At 37.4% G+C, this 9,316-nt stretch overlaps 1 non-coding gene across 1 annotated transcript; it reads right to left on the bottom strand.

Annotated features, from left to right (window-relative positions):
* Window positions 1-6,364: 6,364 nt before the first annotated feature.
* On the bottom strand, window positions 6,365-6,473 carry LOC123253147. The gene has a single exon (XR_006506538.1). It is a non-coding gene; the product is annotated as a U6 spliceosomal RNA (small nuclear RNA).
* Between the last annotated feature and the right edge of the window lie 2,843 nt (window positions 6,474-9,316).

Genomic DNA, 9,316 nt, shown 5'->3' with positions numbered 1-9,316 from the left:
CTCTCTCTCTCTCTCTCTCTCTCTCTCTCTCTCTCTCTCTCTCTCTCTCTCTCTCTCTCTCTGAATAAGTTTTTGCCCCCTGGTGGTTTTATTGAACTTGGGAATACTCAAAGGTCATTTGGACCCTAACAAGACTGTTCATCTCTTTTTCCTTCCTCCCTTGTCTCTCCCCCTCCTGCCAGTCACCTTCTCCCTTCCACATTCCCATCACCCAGAACATTCTGCTGACTCATGAGAGATGCTCAGAAGCTCTGAATGGCCTCTGAGGGGAATAGTCTCTGACAGGCAATTTCAGCTGCTCCTTAAGAAGAGATGAATTGGCAGCCTTTGCTTTATAATTTCCTAACCACTTTGTGTAATCAAGGTTTCTGCTCAAGCACAATTACTTTTCAGAGTAAAAATGTGGTGCATTTAAATTCTCCATCGCTCTTTATTTTCTCTTGCCTTTTGCCAATGTAAATAGCCCTCCCCAGCTATTTTTAGAGTTTGTGGAAGCACAGATATTAGACTCTGAGCAGTCATTGAATTTTACACAGAAGCTTTTGCCTCATAGGGCTTAACTGCTTATTCAAAGGGGCAATCAGATGTACTCATGGGTAGGAAGAAGAGGTAAAATAATGGACAATAGGACAGATGGAGTCCTTTGTTTTGTTCTTTTCTATTGCCCTTAATACATGATGTTCTGGATGGTAGTTATCTGTATTTGTTGTCTTTTCATTGCACATAAGGAAAAAGAAAATCCAATCTGCTCCCCTATTAGCTACATGAAGGCATGAGACATGTCTGATCTAAACTCTGTACTACTCCCCAGCACACACACACATACACACACACACACACACACACACACACACACACACACATCTAGCACAGTGCCTCCAACACAGAAAGTGCTTAATAATTGTTTGTTAGATAAATTAATGAATGAATAAAGGTGTCCAGGAAAACATGGTTATGGATCTGGTATTTTTCTTCATTTCACTGAATGATGATGACCTTGTTCTTGGATTGTTTAATATCAGACATTCAGTGAATATTTATTAAGTACTTACTATATATGTCAGCTGGGTGGGTCATTGAGCCTGGAGTCAAAAAGACTCCCTTCATGAGGTCAAATCTAATCTCCAACACATACTAGCTTTGTGACCCCAGTCAAGACGCTTACTTCTTTTTGCTTCAGTTTCTTCAACTGTAAAATAAGTTGGAGAAGAAAATGGCAAACAAGTATCTTTTGCCCAGAAAACTTTAGATGAAATCACAAAAAGTCCCAGGCACTAAGCTGTACGATGGGAATGCAAAAATAAAAAAGTCTGTTTTATGACATCTGATGTTTAACAAAGGTTTATTGAACGATATTATTTCTGTTGTTACATCTTCCAAGGAATCCTGAATGATCTGAATAAATGGATGGAAGTGATCTTATTATAAAATATCATTTTCATCTTCTAAATATACTTTTTTCATTATTAACAAAGAATAATCCAGCTCATAGTGCATGTTGAAAGGGGATTCCCTATGCTTGGTGAAGGCCTCTAGATCAAGAAATAACTGACTTAAATGTCATTTGGACTTATACTTTCCTTTACTTCCTCCAAAAGTAAATAACTTTACATTTTAAAAAATCCAATGTGGAATATTTTTTTCCTTTTTCTAAGTACTTGGTGGATGTCAAATAAGTGTTACTTTAAGCAAAAAATGTAAATCATCGTTCAGAACACAAATTTCTTATTTTTGCTGTAGCATTCCAGTTTTAAATTGGCTTCATGAAATAAGAACCCACCATTAAACTTGGGCAAATGGATGTAAATGAAGTCAAGTTACATATCTGACCCTCCTCTGGGGCTTTGGTGGTTATTGGTATGATCTTGAGGCAGGATAAAATTCACATATTATGCAGCCAACACCACAGAGAATGCTCAGACCATACAGAATTCATTCCTGGAGTAAAGTGACATGCCAACTTCCCTTTCAGTTCTGTTCTACCTTCTAGCATCTGGACAGAGTAGTCTGGTGGTAGTTGAAAATGGCCTCAGAGATTCAAAACTCATCGACTCCAAATCAAAGAGTTTTGGCAGAATGGTGGAGAATGTTCTTTTAGCAAGGTTTCTAAGATGAGAGATTTGTTTTAGTACTCAAAAATGTTGTCCAATTTTCTAACCGAGGCTACAAGCAAAGCAAAATAAGGTAAAAACCCGACTAGGGAACCCAGGAAGGCCAGTATTACTACCCTTTTCTTGCACCTTAAAATATATTGCATTGTGGAATAGTAGGAAAAGCTCTTGATTTTTTTTTCTGTTAATTGCTTTCCATGTGTCTTTGAGCAAACCTAGAGACCTCTCCACCTCTTTGCCTCTTCTTCCTCCTTTTTGTACAAAGTGAATCGCAAAGATTAAGCTGCATGTTAGATGAGAAGCTTTCAAGTTCTAATTCTACTGAAAACTGCAACATTGCAAAGGTCCTGAAGGGGGTGCCCCCATCCTTCCAAAGCACAAGAGAATCAGGAGGCCTTTATTGGACAAAGAAGAGTTGTTTATAGGGAAAATGAAGCTATTTCCAAACTAAGACTAAATCAGAGGCAGACTTAGAATCTTTAATACTTAAAGGGACTTTGGAGATCATCTAATCTCACCCCTCAAATTTGTTTTGTTTCTTTAGAAAAAAATCAGCTTTTTATTTTTTAATTACTTTCATTTTAAAAGTAACTATCTTTATTCTCCTCCCCTATCTAAAGAGTCATTCCTTATTTCAAAGTATAAAAGAGAAAGGAATAAATTAAATAGTTCTGCAAAACTAATATTTCTTTTTGAAATTAAACATTTTCATTAAATAAAAATCCATTTTCTCTCTCTCATCCCCAAAATAAATAAAAGAAAAACAAAACAAAGCTCTTATTGCAAGTTTGCATAACCAAGCAAAATAAATTTCTATATTGGTCATATTAGTCTGTTAGTATAAACCTACTATTATGACCTACTATATTTCAGGCAATATGCAATGTACTTTGGATACAAATATAAGAAAAATACAGTCCCTAATCTCAAGTTTTACAGGAATAGAACATGCAAAAGTACAAACAAACAATAATATAGAATAAGTTAGAGATAACCAGTAGAGGAAAATCACTAGAATTAGGGATATGTTTTATTCTGTTCCCCAAGTTCGTCATTTCTCATTAGGAGGTAGATGCAATAATCCATAATTGGTTCTCTGGGATTGTGGTTGGAAAACTAACAACATTTCAATTTATCTAAAAATATTGGTAGTATTCCTTCAAATCTACAAAGCAGGGAGGCGATGCATTTCTCATCTCTTTTTTGAGATGAGTTCAACCTTAGTTGATCATTAGAATTATATAGCAATGACTCCCTTAATTTGCAGAGAAGGAATCTGAGGCAGAGAGCAACTGAATGATTTGCTCAAGATCATACAGTGGATCTTTTCAGTAATGATTTACAAGTTTCAAGGGTTTTGGTAGCTAGGAACTGCTTTAGTTTTTGTCCCAGTCTGGAAAGTTCCATATGTCTGGAAGTCTGAGAGAGGCAGAGAAAGATGGGATGAGAAGGCCATGTCAGAGCCCTTTAAAACATGTCTTTGCACCAAGGAGCCAATACACAGAAGTTAAGGGTTTTAAAAAAATAACTAAAAACAAACAAACAAAAAAAAAAAAACATGTCTTTGACCAATGACTCCTTATCAGAATCAGCTTTATCACTATTCTCTCATAGCCAAAATACTGATTTTTTGCCCTGATCTCTTTTGTGCATTCATAAGACCTGTGAAGACCCTAGCTTCCCTCTTTTTGGTTCTCAGCTGGGAAACTCTAGTATCCCTCTTTTCCTTTTCCTGCCTATCTGATGCCCAAGTCCTGAAAATAGCCTTATAAATACTCAGCTTGCTCCTTGTGGGTCCCTTACATCTCCTACTTTCTTCCTCCTTTCTGCAATATCATCCCCCATGAATTCTCGTGCTTTTCTGCCTTAGCCTTCTCTCTTCTCCACAGCTAGTCCAAAGATAACTGGATCATGAGATTTAGAGAACATGGAGTCCGAACCTTTCATTTTATTTATTTGACTCATAGGAGAGCTTGGTATAGGCAGCTTTCTCCTCCAGAGTTGCCTATACCAATGAAATCCCAAGAGAAATATATATATCAGTGATTCCCAAAGTGGGTGCCACTGCCCCCTGGTGGGTGCTGCAGTGATCCAGGGAAGCGGTGATGGCCACAGGTGCATTTATCTTTCCTATTAATTGCTATTAAAATTAAAAAAAATAATTTCCAGGGGTGCTAAGTAATATTTTGTGTTTAGCACAATGCCTGGTATGTAGTAGGTACTTAATAAATGTTTATTGAAGAAAATGAATACATACACACATAAATATACATATATAAACACACATACATGCATATATAGTTTTGAAGTATAATTCATGCCATTGAAGTTTATACTATAGTTGTTTTAAGCAACTTCCCCAAACACTCTTGTAGCAAAGCATGGAACTTTAGAAAGATCATTGGACTTGGGATCCAAAGACTTGGATTTAAATCTCATTTTTCTACTTGCTACTAATATGACTTTAGGCAAGTCACAACCTCTCTGGGTCTCAGTCTCTTTAACTATAAAATGAGGGAGCCATAAGAGATGGCAACTGATGTCCCTCTCAGCACTAAATCCATGAAGGACTTTGGGTGCTGCACCTGAAATCAAGAAGATGAATCTAAATTCAGCCTTAGATACTACTTAATTGCCTGTATGACCCTGGGAAATTTGCCTAACCTCTTTTAGCTTTATTTTCTTATCTGAAAAAGAAAATAATGGCATTTACCTTGAAGAGTTTTTGTGAAGGTCAAAATAGAAAAGATATATAAAGTGTTTTGCAAACCTCAAAACATTATCTAAGTACTAGCTATTATAAGTAGCAATGATAAAAATATTATTATTATTATTATTATTACTGATTATGATGATGTCATCAGTGAATTATATGACAAAGAGAAGATGGGATGGTGACATGGAGAGAATAAGGGATAATAATAATGATTACTGTTAAAATATATTATATTTTATATAACATAATGTTACATCATATTTACACGATATACAATATAATTACATGATATGTAATATTATATGATAAAATATAATATAGTTAGGAGTATTATCATTCTAATTTCTATGAAAGGAAAACACTTCAGCAAAACTGATCCAGAATCACTTATAGCACATGTAATATGTCATACCGATCCCTCTACTTCTTTCCCCCACCTGCATCATGTACCAAGATGAGAGGTTGGGCATATACTTTATTATTGATTCTCTATCGATCTCCTTTCATTTTATACATGAGCAAACAAGTCAAGTCAAGTTAACAAGGATTTTTTTAAATACTTATTATGTGGGAGCCAAAATATGCCAAGCACTGGGCATACAAAGAAAGACAAAAGACAGTCCCTGTTCTCAAAGAACTCAAAATCTAATGGGAGAAGTAACAGGTAAAATGTCTATGTTCAAAGAAGAGATGGACAGGATAAATTAGAAATAATCTGAGGGGGAAGAGACTAAGAATAAGGGGGATTGAGAAAGACTTCAGAAGAGGGAACTGAGACCCAAAGGAGATGAGGAATTTGCCACAGATCACACAGCCAGCAAGTTAGAATCTAAATCCCTGCCAGTGTTTCTCCTATTGAACCTCCTGATCCATCCTTGGGATCTTGAAATCCTCGCAGGTTATAACTTCCTTCATATCTCTTTTCTCATTTGGATACCTTCAGCTGCCTCAAGTCTATCCTTTGCTCTCAGAGACTAGGTCTCATGGTGAAGAATTATGAAATGCAAGGGATGAGTGATCTCCTCAGCCTGGAGGAAATCTCTGCGCCTTGGAGAAATCTCTCTTCTATCTGAATGTTCCTTCTGTGACTTACAAGGAAAATCCTGCAGAATTGTCAAAAGCACCTGGAGTACAAGTGACTTTCTCAGAGCAGCACAACTCCCAACTGTCAGAGGTGGGATTGGAAACTGGGTCTTCCTGAATCCAAATCCAATAGCCTATCCACCATGCCATTCCCTCTTTATATCAGCTCCTTCCATTAAGACCGATATAATAATACTTTTAGACTTAAGATCACAAACCAGTGTTTAACACAGTGCCTGACACATAATGGGGTCTGCATAAACACTTATTAAAACCCAACCATTTCGATTTGTTTTGGTGCCTTTGAAAACTCTATTTCAAATGAGGTTCAAAGAGTTTGTTCGTGTTCTCTGGGCTGATGCTTTAAGCACAGAATTAATGTGAAAATAATGTGATCATCTTGTTTTCATTACCAGCATTAGCTGTCATTATCTCAACTCAATTAAATGGGGCATAGGAAAGAGATAAGCTCTAAGAATTTGTGTGTCATCCTTGAGCAGGGGCCAAGCTCATCTCTGTATCATTCTGACGTGATATATGGGGTGCTCAGGGAAGACGAGCACCTCTCATATGAGGACTGCCAAGCCCTTTTCTAGCTGACCCTCCTCCTTTGGTGTCCTCCTATCACTCATCTCTCACCTGTGGCTCCAAGAAGTTGGCATGTACAGTGGCCACACATCCTGGTAAAACTGTCTTGGAAGGTGGAGGGTAGCTGACGGGCTTCAAACCCATCAGTGAGGTCAGGAGATATCTACTCCAAGAATGTGAAGACTTCTCCCAGTGGAATGGGCAGATAAGAACCAACAGCCATGAAGGCTGCCAAAGCAGGCACTGTAGAATGACCATGTAGAATTAGTTGGACATCAAAGACACCAAAGTTATCCCCTGCATCCCAACGCACCGACAGTCGTCCTGATTTTTGTCCTTCCACTGAACTTGGATGATTCTGAATGAGATTGCACCTGACAACTTTGTACAATTCCACCTCACTTATATTTAATTCACTCTCAAGTCAAGATATCACTTGTATCACTGGTCCTCTTTGAAAACGAAGGACAAACAATAGCAATGAGAAAATTTGTGGATTTACACTTCTCTGTCTGGCATTCAAGGCTCTCCACAATACATCACCATCCTATTTACTTTTTTAGTCTCATCTCAAACAACCCATTTCTGTACAGTCTGTTTTCCAGCCAAATTGAACTAATGAGGCCATTGTGTTTTTCCTGAGTCTATGCCTTCATTATTTATGCCTGGAATTCCCTCTTCCCATACACTACCTATTGAATCCTTACCTTGTCCTTTCTCCAAATGCCACTTGGAGAAAGTCTTTTTGCATTCTCTAGTCAGAAATGACCTCTTTCCCCTCTGACCTTACATAGCACTTTTTATCTCTGTGATACACTTAAGATTGACTTAAGTGTACTAAAGAGATACATTCTTCTCTAATAATTATTTATTATCAATGATCTTCTCTACATTCTACTCTTATAATTATTTACTATTATCTACAATCTTCTCTACATTCTTCTCTAATAATTATTTATTTTTATCTACGATCTTCTCTACTTTCTACTCTTATAATTATTTATTATTATCTACAATCTTCTCTATGTTCTCTAATAATTATTTATTATTATCTACAATGTTCTGTAGCTATTTGTGAATGAGCCATCACCCCATTAAATAGACTATAAGTTTCAGGAGGGCAGTGACAATATCTTATCTAAACTTTCTATCTCCCTTGTTTAGCGCGATTCTCTGAACACAGTGGTTTTTAACAAAATGCTTATAGACTCTACTTTAATTGAACTATGGCCAAATACAGAGTTATTTATCCTATAAGTACCTTCCCCTTCCCTTCTGAAATAATACTGTCCTGTATCTCTTTTTATAATGACAACTAATATCTGTATAGAGCTTTGTTATATAAAATAATTTACATAGGTTATTATATTTGATCTATACAACAGCTCCACGAGGTAGATGCTATTATTGTCCCCATTTTTCTGATGAAGAAACAGAAACTGAGAAAGATGTTAAATAAATTACTTCATTCCCAGCTCACCCGCTCCTCAGCTCCCTAAATCACCTTAGAATGATTCTGACTTCTTTTCTTACTGCTGAATCCATGAGTAGGATGATTATTTCTCAATGAATCCCAACCATTCTTGCTTCATTCCCAGCTTATTCTCTGGACTGCTCTAGCTCCCCAGCTGCCTTGTCCCTGGGTTTCCACCATTTTACCTCCCTTCTTCCCCTACCCCAAGTTCCTTTTATGTGTTATCTGCCCCCCTTAGAATGTAAACTTTTTGAAACTAGAGAACGCCTCGTTTTGTTTTAGTATTTTTTGGATCAGGGATTTGAACTCAGGTCTTTCTAACTTCAAGTCTACCACCATAGTCACAATTCCACCAAACTATACACAAACACACACACAGGTACATGTTTGTCTCCTCTGCCAATATGAAAACTCATTTAAGGCAGGGACTATTTTGAGTTTTGTTTTTGCCTCCCCAACACCTAGAATAATAAATCAATCTATAAGCATTTATTCAACCCAGAATAGACAGGCTCTGAACAAATGCTTGTTGACTGGTTGATTCATTAGTAGATCTCCAGAGTGGCTTCTTAGGAGGCTCCTGCGTCTCTGGCGCTATTCAAAAGCTCCCTGGGTGCCAGAGACTTCCCAAGGTTTTATGAAGGAGAAGGGCTTCTGAATTATATTTTAAAGGCTGGGAGGGATAAGGCTTGGTAGATTAAGTGAGGGAATTTGTTCCAAATATGGGAAATGGCCTACTTAAAGCTGAGGGGATATGAGAAGAGAGAGAATAAACAACAGCAGAAAGCTTTGCCTGACTGGAACAGAGATTGTCTGCATGGGAGTAATGGAACTATGTCCCCAAGAGAGAGGTAGGTGATGAGGAGGAGGTTTATGCAAGGTAATTTTGGAGAAGATCAAAACTGACAATTTTAGGGACCCACATAAAAAATGCAAAACAGTGATCTGTTTTAAGAACCATCTTAAAAATGGCAATAAATTTCCCCTGACAGAAACCCAGTCAAGTCCAGCCTATAATCTCCAGCTGTCAAGAAGAGTAATGCAGTCCAGGACACACTCTTTTGGTATTAGAAAAATAAGACTATCAGTCCCACCAAGATGTGTTTAGCCTGCCTGAGCCAGTTCTAGAGGTGGCAATTCTCTGGTCTGGTGGGAACCTTTTTTCTACAATCTTCTGACAGATAACTTTCACCATCCAGAGAAGTGTTTTGGGGAACCTGCCAAAAAAACAAAATAATTCCATGTTGAAGGAGACAACCAAAAAAAAAATCCAATGGAAAGAACACTGACTATTGCAGGGGAGGGTGGTGATGGGAGATTTGGATATGAATCGAGTTATTTACT

This window comes from Gracilinanus agilis, chromosome 6 (genome assembly GCF_016433145.1).
Source record: "Gracilinanus agilis isolate LMUSP501 chromosome 6, AgileGrace, whole genome shotgun sequence".
Classification (NCBI taxonomy): Eukaryota; Metazoa; Chordata; class Mammalia; order Didelphimorphia; family Didelphidae; genus Gracilinanus; species Gracilinanus agilis.
The sequence above is the reverse complement of the archived record's forward strand: the minus strand, read 5'-3'. Positions and strand labels throughout refer to the sequence as shown.